This window comes from Euprymna scolopes, chromosome 4, assembly GCF_053919585.1.
Source record: "Euprymna scolopes isolate OS-2025 chromosome 4, ASM5391958v1, whole genome shotgun sequence".
NCBI classification, from domain to species: domain Eukaryota; kingdom Metazoa; phylum Mollusca; class Cephalopoda; order Sepiida; family Sepiolidae; genus Euprymna; species Euprymna scolopes.
In genome coordinates this window covers 56,659,084-56,674,827 of record NC_136485.1, presented here as the reverse complement: position 1 = coordinate 56,674,827, position 15,744 = coordinate 56,659,084, and the positions used below count along the sequence as shown (strand labels likewise).

General features: G+C 34.2%; 1 long non-coding RNA gene across 1 annotated transcript in view; it reads left to right on the top strand.

Annotated features, from left to right (window-relative positions):
• Positions 1 to 1,056: 1,056 nt before the first annotated feature.
• The window catches only part of LOC145267333 (uncharacterized), a 30,470-nt gene continuing 15,782 nt past the window's right edge, over positions 1,057 to 15,744 (top strand). The window contains exon 1 of the long non-coding RNA XR_013864840.1: positions 1,057 to 2,340. This is a non-coding gene — a long non-coding RNA (uncharacterized LOC145267333). The remainder of the gene's footprint in view (positions 2,341 to 15,744) is intronic.

Sequence of the window (15,744 nt, the reverse complement as noted above, 5' to 3'; positions counted from 1 at the left end):
TTAGCATTGGGAGGGGGATGTTTTGTACCTATTATATACCCCAACCATAAAATTTCGTAAAAACAGATATCAGAAAACTTTAATTAAACTTGAAAATACTAATAAAACAACAGAGCGGATCAGTAAAGGCACTAGAACCCTTTTTGTTCAGGTAATTATATTATTTCAATTAATACTAGCGGAGGTGCCCGGCCTTGCTTTATCATAAAATATGCTTAAATATATTTTAATTTATGCAGCTTTCGTATTTCTTATGACATAACTAATTCTTTATTGAATATTATACCTAATATATATACTCCTGATTTAAAAATATTAAAAACATACTGGGCGGCATCAGCTAGAATCGAAACCAAACATTTAACTCTCCAGTCGCTTTCCCTACCGTTTGAGTTATCGACATATAATAAAAACGTTTGAATTAGACTACTTACAGATCTGAATGAATGTTCGAATGCATAAAAGTAATAAGAAATATATCGACAAGTAGAAATGAACATTTTGCGTTTTAACTGTCAAACATATATCTGTACACGTTATTCATAAAGCCAAACAAAGATTTTACCCGTTATAAACCGTCGTTGATGCATGATTTATATTTCCTGTGAATTTCTATTGTTATGTGACCAGAAGTTTAAGGGTTTATCGGTTAAATATTTTCGCACAAACACACATACTTACGCCTACTGTTTTAGCTTCGTAGAGTTTTGCCTATAGAATGAATCACTTTCTTTCAAAAGGGATTTAAAAAAAAATCCTTTTTTGTTTGCAAAAATTGTGTTAATTGATAAGTTAATTTGTGAATTTCTATTGTTATGTGGCCAGTAGTTTAAGGGTTTATCGGTTAAATATTGTGTTAATTGATAAGTTAATTTGTGAATTTCTATTGTTATGTGACCAGTAGTTTAAGGGTTTATCGGTTAAATATTGTGTTAATTGATAAGTTAATTTGTGAATTTCTATTGTTATGTGACCAGTAGTTTAAGGGTTTATCGGTTAAATATTGTGTTAATTGATAAGTTAATTTGTGAATTTCTATTGTTATGTGACCAGTAATTTAAGGGTTTATCGGTTAAATATTGTGTTAATTGATAAGTTAATTTGTGAATTTCTATTGTTATGTGACCAGTAATTTAAGGGTTTATCGGTTAAATATTGTGTTAATTGATAAGTTATGACAAATCATTTTAGAAAAGCGAACGCAGACGTTTAAAAATTTAATTTCCAAATGGAGTGTGGAATTTACGCAATAAAGACAGATTGAAAAAAAACGACTCCTTTTTATGAGGCAAAAAAACATTTATGTGGAAAGAAAAGAAACAAGTGAAGCATGCATGGTCCCCCGTGAGTGCACAGTGGACGAGGCATAAAAAATGATTAAGTTCAGCACCCCTTCCCCGTTTAGCCCCAAAACTCCTCAAGGGACGGCAAATCCTAGTGAAAATGAACAAACGGTGCAGTTTTAGGCCTTAACATATGTAAATTTGAGTTCTGCATCATGCAAAAAAAAAAAAAGAAAGAAAAAGAAATGACTAAGTCATTTGCTCCAAAAGCCCCCAAAGCCTTAACATATTTAAATTTGAGTTTATCACCATGCAAAACTGCTAAATAGACATACACAGAAAATTTTGGACAAATATGGTAACATAGTTCCAAAAAAAGGAGTGTTTTTATTTGCCCTAAAAGAGCCCTTGGGACACACCAAAGAATTACCGGGAAGTATAGAGAAACAAAATTATATCGAAATCAGTTACAACTTTTCAGAAAATTTTATAAAAATCCAAGGCATCAATTTTTTTTTTTAATAAACACAAAAGTGTCAATTTGAGCCATTTATACCTGAAAGACCCTCTTAGGGGGTGGGGTAATCGCAGTTTTTTTCCGGAATATCCGTTCTGTTACTTTTTTTTACTCATATCATGTTTAATGTTTGTGCAAAATTTCAAACAAAAATCCAAGGCGTAGCTATTGAGAAAAGTGCGAACAGACGAACGGACAAAGATGAATTTACAGGTCCACCTTCTTTTGTTGAGGGACCAATAAACACAGACAACATGATTGATCTATAATTGACAGGTGGGATCGTCCGGTGCAAGTGGTAAATCCGCTTCGTAGACACGTCAGTGGCGTGCTCAGGAGACAAGGAGTCTCGTGGATGTGAATACTCTGAAAACAAGTCCCGTTTATTAACAATTTATGTGTCGCGAGAGAAATCAATATTATATACGGTGGAAATTATATAAAAATATAAATTAAAGGAAGTGAAGAAATTGACACATTGCTAACCTTGTCCACGGCGACACACAGTTCAAGATTTCTGAGTTACCTTCGATGCTAATTGTAAGTACTTGCATAATTTTTTTTTTATAGATATTCGGAATCTAAATTTGATACGCTTTCTAATTTTTAATTAATTTTTGGTGCATTTTTGCTTTAACGGCATCTTAACACTCAGCTTTTAAAATGACGACCTTTATTTAGGTTTTCGGATTTTCTGAAAACAGATATCACATCAAAACTTTGGGCAAATACGTAGTTTTCTGAATATGGGGACATTTTTTTCTAATGTATTACTTAATAAGTGTAAGTGGCTATTGCCATTCTTAACATGTGGAGGGGGTGTTTTTAGTAACAGGCTTACGCTTTAGTACTTGTGTAGTTAGAACGAATGGCCGTCAATGAAGACATAATGAATTACTTTATATAATAAAGTTTAAAAAAACTAAAAACTGAAAACTATTTGTCTGCTTCAAATGTAAAAGTACTTATTCGTTTGCAGTGTACGGAAAATCATATAAAAGTCGTAGAATGCTGAGTGGCTATTAAAGAAGAAAAAAAGAATGTACACTTTTAAACATTTCTGTAATCTGTTAAGAAAAATAATAACCCAGTGCGCTGCTTTTATTTGTGTCATCACTAGGGCTATGCCAAGAGCATATTCTTATCGTTGTTTTTACTCTCGAGTATATATCCTACACAGTTAGACACAGTTAATCAATCGAGAACCACACACCTCTATCTAGAACATATAAGATTATATATTATATATGATATATGATAATATACTCGAGAGTCAAAATAATGAAACGAATATTCTCTTGTCAAAGCCCTAGTCATCACATACCTTTCTTTATCACTCGCTCGATCCCACTAGGATTTAAAATTACCTTTTCTTTAGTCTAAAACGCGTTAGTTAGAAATAGTATTTGTGTTGGTCGTTAACGCTTTACTTGCAAAATACATTTTTGGTCTGCATCATTTTGGCTAGAAATAGGATTTTATCTGGTCAGAAAGATTAGTAAGAAATAGCATATTTTCTGGTTGGTAACGCTTCAGTTATAAATAGCGTTTTCTTTAGACTGTAACGTTATAGTTAGAAATGTAATTTTTGGTCTGAACGCTTTAGTTATAATTAGGGTTTTCTTTTCTGTAAAGTTATAGGAAAAAATATCATTTTTGGTCAGTAGCGCTTTAGCTATAAATATGGTTTTTTTTTTTACTATAAAGTTATAGTTAGAAATATAACTTTTGGTCTGTAACGCGTTAGTTATAAACTGTATTTTCTTAGGCTATAATGTTTTAGTTACGAATATATTGGTTTTGATAATAACGCTTGATTTTCGAAAGCATTTTTTTGTGATCGGTAAGGGTTTGAAAAGAAATATTAATTTTGGTTTGTGATGCTTTATTTTGAGATAGAATTTTCTGTGGTCTGTATATTTTTGGTCTGTAACGCATTGGTTAGAAATACAAAGTACTGATTTCAAAAGATTTTACACAAATGATTTTGGTGGCATCAGCTTGAATCTAAATCAAACATTTTTGGCTCCAGATGCTTTTCCTGCCATTTTTGCTATCGACGGATAGGTAAAATAAAGTTACAAATTAAACCGTTTCAGGCAATGAATGAATTTGCGCATGCGCAAAATTAATAGAAATATGTCGGCAAATTTAAATGAACATTTTTCATTTCAACTGTACGCGTTATTAACCGAGCCAAACAAAGATTTTACTTGTTATAAACCGTCCTTGGTATACGATTACTATTTCCTGTTAATTTCAATGTTATGTGACTAGTAGTTTAAGAGTTTATCGGTTAAATATTTTCACACAGACACACATACGTAATATACTGTTTATTTATAGATAGAACTGGTCTGCCTACCGAATGAATCACTACTTTCCAAAAGGATTTTAAAAAATCCATTTTTGCTTGCACGCATTCTGGTAACGTCAAAGGTATTTACGAATTTCACTAGAAAAGGGATTTTATTTTTATTTAGTTTTCAAATGAAATCTGGAATGTAAATAATTAAAGAACGTTGAAAAACGATCTCTCTTTTTATGAGGGAACACAACATTTATGGGGCAAGAAAAGAAAGGAGAAACTGGAATCAGATTAAATTTCACAATTAAAAGTAAATATAGTGCTGTACACATACAACTGCACACACACACACACAGACACACACACACAGACAAAGACACGCACATACACTGGGTGATTTTATGTTAAAATTCAGTTTTATTGTTTACTCAATGTCGTATATATATATATATATACATATATATATTTAGTTGGAAAGTGATATACAAATTACCATTAGCGTATGAAGCTATGCTCTTTGTGTAAACAAATTGAACTTAGGTACTTTGGACAATGTCAAAACATTATTAATTCACTGCCTGCATAGCAGCAGCTGTATAACGCAACGGATAGAAGCTCCGACTGTCGTTTGGGCGACCCAGTTTGGATCCTGGGTTGAGGTAGTTGCTTGTTTAGCCGCGCTGATGAGCTGTGAAACAGCGAAACAGTACTGTATGTTGATGACTATATATATATATATATATATATATATATATATATATATATATAAACTATTTCATTAAATCACATAAATTGATATACGAAGATATGCTTTTATGCGTAAATTTTCAGTATTTATTTCAACAGTGCTCAATACATATGTAGAGCTAAGTAGTAAGTTAGGAAAATATATATGCCAATTTAAGCTACACCGAATATTCCGCGTTTCATTCTCGCGGAATATTCTATGTAGCGTTTCATTTTCATGAGAATTCGTCAGCCTGACGATTTCTCCCGAGAATGAAACGCTGAATATTTTATGCAGCTTAAGTGCCATATATATTTTAATAACTTGTAAGTTAGGCATGTATATACGTTCATATATTTATATGGAAACCTCGTTTAATCTCAAAAGACAATGGATACTTCCGTGTAAAGGTAGCCGCACGTGTAATCGTGAGGTAAGAGTTGCGAAATCTCGAACCATACCTTTCCGGAAATGGCGCTGCTTGAGCTCAGAGGCAGGAAGAGGTCTTATACGGTTGGAAACAATGCCGAGATAATCGGAGAGAACATACAGCACTTGGAATTCCTAAATAATCACCTTTTTAGTACTGACCAGGCTTAACGGCGCTTAACTTCGATGATCTAACCGTAACTGGTGTGTAGATTTGTATATACAAATTAAATTATGAAGTTTTGAACCGAGTTGTTGGGTGACAGGTGGTCAAATGGAACATATTTAGTTTAATTTTTTTAGAAGGATTAAGAGGGTGATACAGGCTTTACGTGAAAATTCATATATGTGTTATTCTTTACTTAAGCCATAGGCATTAGGAATCAGTACATAGAAATTCCCCAAATTAAAGTTTCTTGTCAACATTTCAAATAAGTTTAAGATGACGTAATAGTAATAGTTCCACTGCAGACATTAAATATATCAATATTGCATTATATTTGCTCCCTAGACATTATACACTAATTACGTAAGACTTCGGAAAATCAATTTTTTTTAAAAAGGTTTTCATGGTAATCGCTAAAGACAAGGTGTAACGCTACTTAATGAAAGGAATAAATGAGAACTAAATATGATATATGTTAGATACCTATTGACATTAGTCTTGAAAAGACGAAGGCTAGGTAGGATTCAGAGAAAAATAGTCAGCAGAAAGGGAGTCCGAAAAAACTATACATTTATTAGTATATTTATCGATTAGTTTCACAAGCTTATATTTATAAGTCAATTTCATGTAATAGGTTTTGAAAAAATATAGTATTAGGGTTCTGGACTTATAGGTTTACTAGGGTTATAGTTAATTAACCTATGTTAGAAAGCATAATAGTTGCACAGCATTTCTTTCCAGAATTAATTTTACCTGATCTTTTGCAGATGGATATATGTGGTATATATATGCATGTCTATGTGTATGTGATGTATATATATATGCATATGTGGATATATATGCATATGTATGTATATATAATATAGTAATTAAAGAATGGAGATTAATTGATACTGTTTTTAGATCCGTAAAACTTGAAAATTCCTAGCTTATTAAATAATATTCTTGCTCTGAACGATTAAATCCCAAAACCAGGGCGGACCTCCACTTTCATTGGAGTAAAGCGTACATGGGGCTTAATAATATATTTATTATTAGAATACTTATTAATAGGATATGTATTATTATTAGATAAGTATTTAAGAGCTTAATTCCTGAATTGATATTTTGTATTAAAGCCACGCATAACCTCAGAAAATTATGGCTGGATGGCAAACGTAGGTTAAATCTTTGGTAATGAAATAAGTATCACGATTAAGATATGCATTACAAACTTATAATTGTAATAGGTTAGCCTAGATTTAATTGGTTTTGTTTAATTAGTATATAAATCATAAATGCATATTAGGAATTTGCCAAACTTAGAACTCTGCAAAAACATTAAAATATCGAACGTATTGTGTTACCTCCCTTTCAACGATATGGATACATATTAGGATTTTGGTAACTTATAATTCAACAAAACCTATAAAATTTCGAACGTACAGAGTTACCTCCCACCCAGCGTCTAAAATATCCGGTAATCGTAAATCTTAATATGTAGGAACGAAAAAAAATTTAAAATAAATTTATATCCTTTTATTTTAAATGAAGAATGAGACTGCACTGCATACAGAGTAATGTTAAACTTTTTTTTTTCCTTATGGAATAAGTCTTAAACAAAAACCGCTTTTTGAAATTACACAAACAGGTTAGCCGATATTTTTTAAATGAATCAAGCAGATTTCAGATAGGAAACTAATATAGAATCGAAAAAATATAGCTGAAGACTTAGTTGATTAGTCCGGATTAGAAAAAAAATAATTTAAATTAAATACAGAAATAAAGGAATTTAATTTAATAAATTAATGAATATTATTAGTAAAACATATTTAGTGAACATAGGTAATTAGTAGTAAAGTTGTAGGATAATTTGATTGATTTTTTAAAATTGAAATACGAAAATAGGTAAATACATAAATCTTAAAAAAAAAAAATTTGGAAGGATATTTATTGTTCTGTTTTTCGTGACATCCTCATTAAACAACGGAAATCAGACTATTCCCATTTTTATATGACAAGACTATACATCATTTTTATGAGTTTTCTTCTGCTTAGTTTTTTGGGTGTGTTATATAAAAATGCACAATACAGAGGCTCTATAATTTTCATTTTATACTGTGTGTTACTTTGAGTTTCAAATATCACGTTCATCTCGTTTGGGGAAAACTTTTTTGGACTATTATTCTCATCTTGTTTGTTACATTCTGAACGTGTCAGCCGATGTAACCTCTGTAGTGTCCTGGACAGCATTTATAACATTTTTCAGTTTCGAAAAGATACACCTGAAGAAGGTTGCGTTTGTATCGAACGAATATTTGTGATTATTAAAAGCCAAGTCTTGGGAATTAGAAGAATCGTAATAGTTCAATAATAGGTAGGTTTTATTTTGTTAATTAACAGAATTATTCACATTGTAATGTGTTTGGTTAGGCTAATACAATAATTGAGGCTTCCAGAATTATACGGTACTAAGCATCACTTAAAAAACCCGCTAGAAAACATATTCAAAGTTTCGCGACTTGTAATCTGTGTATCTCTAATAGAGATGGTGTTTTAAGATTTATTTTAAAATAACGTTTAACAGCTAAGCTATCACATTCTGTCATGGTTATTTCAATAATTTGGGATGTAATAATTATTATTTTAAGAACGGTGACAATGAAATATGTTATCATTATGCGTTAAATAATAATACCGTCAGATAAGGTTAAAGTATGACCGGTGCATTAGTGCTCCGGTCATACGTGTCCTAGATCTTAAATATTCTAGGTCTTAAATATCCTAGGTCTTAAATATCCTAGGTCTTAAATATCCTAGGTCTTATATATCTTAGGTCTTAAATATCCTAGGTAGTAAATATCTTAGGTCTTCAGTGTACCATTTCAATTCCGTTCCGGTAATGCCTGTTCTGTTGAGGTTTTAACTCCACCTTATGGCAGAACAATGACACTTCAGCCTGAAATAAAAAGTTCATACCAACCACCACTCTTTTGCTAATGGAAAAATATAAGATCAAACTTAATCCCATTTATTACAATTTACAATGCATGTTATATCGCTGTACATGTAAATACAATTTAAAACGATTCCATACAAAGCTTTAAAGCAATACAATTTATATATTCATCAAAATAAAGAGTACGTGTTATCACAGTCTGAATTCCATATCAAGCTTATAAGCAATGTTAACGCCATTCGAATTTACATGAATCCTTGATGGTATTCTCTTTGTGCTAGTGCCACACAAATGAAAAGGTACACTTAAGACCTAAAACACTAATGACCGGAACACTTATGACCAGAACACTAATAACCAGGATACTAATGACCTAGATCCAGTAAGAGAAATCAAATAAGCAAAGTTTTACTGCACTTGCATTGCTTCTTAGTCAGTGTGCTCTGCTGTCGATGACAATATACTCAATGAATGTGTTGCAATCATCCGGATCATTCACGTCATCATATTCTTCATTAACAGCCGCAATTGTCTGTAATGTAAGTTTTCTTCCATATTTTGACGAAAAGGTTCTTGCTCATCTATAATACAATGGGCATAATATGACTGCTACCATGTGCGCCGCGGGAAGAAAGCGTGGGACCAGAGTGTGTAGGCGTCACTCTGGCAAAGGTTTCTGAGAACTTCGACTGAAGCAAAATGAAACAAAGAAAACATTAAACGAGTGAAGCATGCATGCCCTCCCCCGTAAGTTCACAGTGAACGAGGCATAAAAAATGATTAAGTTCAGCATTTGCGCCCATCCCTATTAAGTAGCAAAAGTCATCAGGGGACGTTAAATCCTGGTGAAAATGAACAAACGGTGCAATTTTATGCCTTAATACAAATAAATTTGAGTCCTGCACCATGCAAAAAAAAAAAAAAAAGAATTGACTAAGTCCATCACTTTTCCCCAACCCTGATTTAGCTCCAAAACTCCCCAAGGCCTTAACATACTTAAATTTGAGTTCAGCACCATGCAAACCTGCTAAATACACATTCACGGAACATTTTGGACAAATATCGTAAAATAGTCCAAAAAATGGACGGTTTTTATAAGCCCTAAATGAGCCCCTGGGGCACACCCAAGAGTTATCGCGAAGTATAGACAAACAAAGTTATATAGAAATCAGTTAGTTACGACTTTTCAGAGAGTTTTATTAAAATGCAAACACAAAAGTGTGAATTTTAGCCATTTTAACATGAAAGGCACCCCTAGGGGTGGGGCAACCGGAGTTTTTCTGGAAAATCCGTTCTGTACTTTTTTACTTATATCATGTTTAATATTTGTGCAAAATTTCAAGTCATTGAGAAAAGTGCAGACACACGAACGGACGAACACACGAACGGACAAGGGTGAATTTAAAAGTTCACCTTCCTTTTGTCAAGAGACCAATGACCTAATCAAATACTAAACAATTTAATATAATCGATTAACTTAATATATACTAAGAAAATATATAATCCAATTAAATACAAGCTTATTGCCAATTTGCTTGCACCTTTGGTTTCATAGTTATTTCGGATTGAGCGTTCTATTAGACTATTCGATTTCACTAAAACAGCAACACACCTAACCTACTACTAATCAAGCTAACATATCTCTCAACCAGCTGCGCATTACAAAAAGCACAACACACACATAAAATGTAAATCAATGGCATGAAAGTAATACGCAAAAGAAAAGAAAATGATCGTTAAATTTAAATTTATTATTCAATGTTTAAAAAATACGGCGACACACCGGCTAAAATGCTAACTTAAGTGTAACTATATGCGAATAGCGGAAGTGTAGAAGTTGAAAGTTTTTATGATTACTTCCAGTTTCGGAACTGATCACTTTTCCTGTGATTTCCGATGTTGCAAGCTGGATATCTCGAGAGGTGACGCTAGTCAAGTGGTTAATCACACAGATTGACGATATGGGTGTTAAAGGACGATCACGGTTGGATATCGTCTTATGAATTCAATTTTGTGATCTTATGTGGTCTTCCATTGCCGGGTTTGTGCCGAATGGTATCATAAAATTTATGGGGGGGGGACAGTGAATAGAGGCATTTAGTCTCTATGGTTCCAGGTAAGAATTATCTGAGAGATAGCGGTTTCAATCCAACCCAAGCACGCCAGAGGATGTTGGCTAAAACGTGATGAGACAATATGGGAGGCAGTAATTATTAGGAATACAGTTACAAGTATAGGCATTCCTATCCCGTCGCGGTTAATCACCTAAAGAAGGTTAGAAAATGAGTTGGCCGAAACGTGGCGAAATAACAAAAAAGACGAGGATAACAGTCAGCCAAAGAATAAATGCAGTAGATCACCGGGATAGGGCATTAATCCGTTCCGGGGTAGGCGAAATCGCCGTAAATATTATATATTGTGTACAATATAATAATCGATAGATAATGTCGTCGATAATAATGAATAAGAAACCACCATAAATTAAAATATCATATCTATGCGTATTTTCCGACCGGGCAACGTTGGCTGCCCGGCTAGTATAAAAATAAAAAATAACATACTCAGTGACATGCAATATGGTTTCCGTTCTGCTAGATCTACAGCTTATGCGCTTACTGTAATATCACACATGATTAATGAATCTCTCGAAAGGGATTTGTTTCTAGAGCAATAGCTCTTGAAATATCAAAGGTCTTTGAGTGGGTATGGTATAAATGTCTACTTCATAAAATCGCCAACTACAGAATAGCTGAAAATGTACACTCAATTATTAATTATTTCTCTAATAGACTTATAAGAGTAGTGGTGGATGGGCAGAAATCAGAAACTCATAGTATCAACGCTGGTGACTCATGGTTCTATCCTGGAGCCAACTCTCTTCCTGATGTTCATCATCATTCTCTCAAATCACATTCTTAGATCATTTGTAGAGATGTATGCAGACTAAACCACAATTTATGACAACACTTCAACGGCCAGCAATAACAAAGATCTTTCTGATTCTCTCTTTTCTGATATTGATAAGGTGGTGCAAATCGGAAAAAAAGTGGCCGGTTAATCTTAATGCAGCTAAAACCAAGTTTCTCTCTTTTCTTTATAACCGTTCTTACCCTTATCAGACCCCAATTGAAATAAATGGCTTTCATCTTGGAAAAGCGCCATGTCTTGACAAGCTTCCAGGACAGACCTTCTCTCCTAATCTGAAACGGAACATTTACATCAAATCTGTTTTGTATAGTAATATTTTTTTTATTTGAAGATTATTTTTTCATGGGATAATAGAGGATGTTATGAAATGTTCGTTGTTTATTTGGTAAATAAAAACGATGCGCAGAAGCCAAACGTATACAATACTATGTTTTTCCCCTTATTCTCAATCACTAGACGCAATGGATACCGTATGTAAATGTCCCTGCTCGATGTGTCGAGAGTGAAGAAAAAGTTGCGCCACTACAAACCGCATCTATCTTGAACCGAAATTTCTTGCGCTCCTATGCAAGTAGATGGGCAGGACAACTGGAAACAAGACCGGGGGTCTGAAATGCTTTGTTTTGAAGGATTTTTATACTTCTTTTAGAATAAATGAAAATAAAGAGGCGAGAAAAATCCAAGAATGAAGTCGTAACACTGTTTCAAGACCAACGAATGTTCAGCTGCTTTTTAAATGCATTTGGACAGAAAGTGTTCATATGATTCAAAATTAAATACTTAAATGGAAATTTCTTCGGCAATATTGTATTTACGACGGTAACGAGGAAATGGTGAATGTTTTTTTTAATGGTGTCGCTAATGGCAACTAAATATAGAGAGAGAGTCTAAGAAGAGCCGGTGGTGAGAAGGCACCTTCCCATTTCCTCTCTCTATGAATTCTTCTTACCAATCTTACATTTCGTCTGTATATATATATATATATATATATATATATATATATATATATATATATGGAGAAAGAGAAGGAGAATAAGTTAAGGAAATAATTAGTAAGATTACATAAGAACTTTATAAAATTATCAAGTCAATAAGGGTTACAGCAACAGGAATAAAGGAGAAGCATTTTTAGACCATGCCATTTCGAAACTATTGTTTGATCCTTTTTACCGGGTAGAACTTTTTTTATCCAGATATGTTTGCCTTCTAATTGAAAATTCATTTTTCAACTTATATATAGTGACACTCCATTTACAAACGAATAACACCAACTTATATTTATATTTATATACAATAAAATGTTTAAAATAATTATGACAATTAAGCCTGCAATAGATGTATTAAAATCTTTGCTCTCTCTCTCTATAATTTTAAAAGACTACTTTTTACTCACGTTCAACCCCTAACAAAGCATGTCGCCAATTTGGGACCATACCTAGGAAAGATTAACAAGATTTTGTTTTACGTTATATTTACACTTCTGCAAATTAGTACAGCCAGAAAAGCAGGTAGCAGGAAGAGAATTCCAAAGCCTAGCTGTTCGAGGTAAGATGATATTAGAATAGAAATATTTCTGGCATTTAGGAGCCTCAACAGTGAAGGGATGAGATTTTGTTGCTAAATGGGTTTATCGAAGATAGGGCACAAATTCAACGAGTTCATCAGAGCAAATTCCATTAAAATATTTGTAAAACAGCCACAGAGATGCAATATTGTTTTGATGGAACAGGGGTTTGAGCTTAGTTGATAAAGTGGAACCTATTAGATTGAAAACTCTTTTGTAGACCTTATTCAAGAGGGAAAGGCTAGTGGTAGATGCACCAGCCGAGGTGTGACAAAAATACTCCATGCATGGGTTTATGGTGGCTTTGTAGAGGTAAAGTATTCTCTCAGGCGTGAGTAATCTTGTAGCTTGATAGAGGGAACCCACCTTCTTTGCAGCAGCTATCCTCAATGTATTTGTTTCAGTTCATATTGCCCGTAAATGTTAGGCCGAGGAGTTTGAAGGAAGCATTCTCAGGTAGGATGTTATTTGTCATGGATATACGCGGTTTGAGAGACGCCTTGTAATTGTTAAAGGAGCGCAGCTTAGTCTTACTAGCAATAAACGTTACCATTCCTTTGCGATCCCATTCCAATATGGTCTGGAGGTCATTTTCTAACGATTCTACTATTGTCTTAGATTTATGTACATCTGTCTTTCCCTCATAAGGTCGTTTAAGAATATCAGAAATAATAGTGATCCGAGGATCGACTCCTGCACTCTCTCATTAATTCTGTGCTACTTGGATGTACGTCCATCAATGACAACCTGCAAATAGGCGGAAGAGACTAATAGGACGTTAATTAAGTGTCAGTCCTTCAACCAGAATGCTTGTACACTGATACCACAGAGGCCTACTTTCAACTCTTAGGGAGCAAGATTAAGCAAAGCATTTATTGTAGAGCTTGGTAAATTCAGGGGTTATAAGAATTTGGGAGGGAGTTGTTTTTTGGCTCTAAGGTGGAGTTGGAAGCAAATCGCTTGGTAAGCATTTTTGCCTTCCTGGTTGCCGTGCATACGACCTTCTGGTTGTTGAATAGTAGAGGAATTACTGATTATCCTTTATTCACTACACTATTATAGATTTTTCTAGAAAGCACGAGTTCCTATCTTTTGTGCTTCTATGTGTTCCCTGATCATTTCAGCATGCCTTTTTTTTGGTTGTCGCTATTTTTCTTACAATGATTTCTAGCATTTACGAATTTTGCCTATTTTTATTTGACTTATGACGTACGAATCGCCTGAATGCATGCAGTATTTGTGCAATGGCAGCTGCACAGCCTGTAGTGAACCATGGACGTGAATTGAGCTTGCTATAATACTTCCGTGAGAGAATATGTGCTTTAATGCTCGCTTTGTACCAAAGCTGCTGCCACATCTGGAGAGGAGCTGCTAAAATCAGCATATCATGCCTTGACAGAGTACAAAATAAACTTCGTGGCTTAGTGGGGGATGCCCTTTTCTCTTCCCTGCAGCCTCTCTTCCACAGAAGAGACGTTGCGAGCTTATCTTTGTTTTATCATTATTTCTATGGCAAGTGCTCGTCTGAGCTCCAATCTATGGTCCCCCTCGCCAATCTTTCATGAAAAATACCCGTCTAGCTGAAACCACTGTCAATAATTTTCCCCACTCTAGATCTGTGCCTAAATCAAAACGTAGATTCCATGAACAAATCTTCTTTCTTAGAAGTGCACGCCTGTGGAATTCTCTTCCGTTTGCCTGTTTCCCACCTGACTACAACTTGGATGTCTTCAAGTCCAACATAAACAAATTCCTGATAAACCGCCCCCTTAATTAAGACACTTTATCAAATCTCCATTACCAACAATTACTACGATATTATCCCATTGATTACTGTACACGCAATAACCCTTATCCCCGAGTGGCTTCCGGGTCTTGATAAGTGGTGACTACCATGTAAAAAAAAATTCAGTTGTCTTATTGATGCACTGTTCAGTAGTAAGAGAGAAGATATCGATCCATGGGGCATCTCGAATGTGTTCTCTAATGGCTTCACAGTCAGCCCCTTTGTAGTAGCTTGTTGTGTTAAGCAATAGCTCCTCGCCTTGGGACTGGTATTTAAGTGCGATGTTAACTGATACCACTAGGTGGTCTGCGTTTCCAAGTAAACTGTGGGCGTTAGTCACACAATTCTCGGGTAGTGTGGTGAGGAAAAGGTCTAAACGTAAAGCCTGTTGAGGTTCACAATCTGGTAGGTCAGTTGGGAACATTACTGTCAGTGTGAAGGAATGAGCTATAGAGAAGCTATAAGTAGAGTGTAGTGCTGCATCTGTGAAACCAGAGAAACCAAGCTTATTTTTATAGTAGGCATTAAAGTCACCAAACACATGTATTTAGACATTACAGTCTAAAGAAAGTGCTGCATTTATACTATCAGACATGATAGATTACGGTACAAAACTGACTTGAAGGAAAACGGCGGAGAAAATATTAGAAAATAACGCAGTGTTGAAAGGCTAGTCGAAAGCACATACAAGGCTAGTAATCCGATTCAAGATGTTGCTCTTTAGTTAAAGGGAGGATGCTACGAATATCGACTCCAAGCCCGTGCCTATATCTATCCGAATCCTTAGGACAAAAGGGGAGGTACATATATTGTATAATTGACTTTACTAGTAGTTTTGATATAATAGAGATATTATAAAAGAAAAAAAAAACTTTCATATTCATAAATGCATGTGTGTGTGTGTGTGTGTGTGTGTGTGTGTGTGTGTGTGTGTGTGTGTGTGTGTGTGTGTGTGTGTGTGTGTGTGTGTGTGTGTGTGTGTAAGAAAAAGTTCAAGTTAACGGTAAAAACAATTGAAGATATGTCCGGGAGATAAGTTTATATAAATTAATTTTTCACAAGACATAAGTTATCAAACCCCCGTGCTATATCAAACAC